Source organism: Nicotiana attenuata, chromosome 1 (assembly GCF_001879085.1).
Source record: "Nicotiana attenuata strain UT chromosome 1, NIATTr2, whole genome shotgun sequence".
Lineage (NCBI taxonomy): Eukaryota > Viridiplantae > Streptophyta > Magnoliopsida > Solanales > Solanaceae > Nicotiana > Nicotiana attenuata.
Window position 1 is genome coordinate 94023110 of NC_031989.1, and position 430 is coordinate 94023539.

The window sequence follows — 430 nt, forward strand, 5'->3', positions numbered from 1 at the left end:
TATATATATATATGTTTGTATAGGAATGTTTTATATTATGTCCATGTTGTACTGAAAATAATTTTTCTTGTGGATATCCATATTGGTTTCTTTATGGATAACTATTTTTAATAAGAACCATTTACACATTGAAAATAAATTTTTAGGTATATATTTCACTTGGAATTAGTGGAGGGGTCATTGAAAACCCTTTAAGGGAAAGTTTTTTTTGTCAGGCACATTGTAACACGCAATTCAAAGCAATTAAGGCTTATTTTATCTTCTAGCTACTGTCAAAGGCATTATTCACTTGTTCTGTTCTTTATTCGCGACTGAGCTTGGACTGAGGGTCCAACCGAGGACGAGCTCACTATTCAATCTAAGATCAGTCCTGGTCTTACATTGCAATTGTTTTGATCATTTATTTCATCTTTGATTCATTTATCTGTTA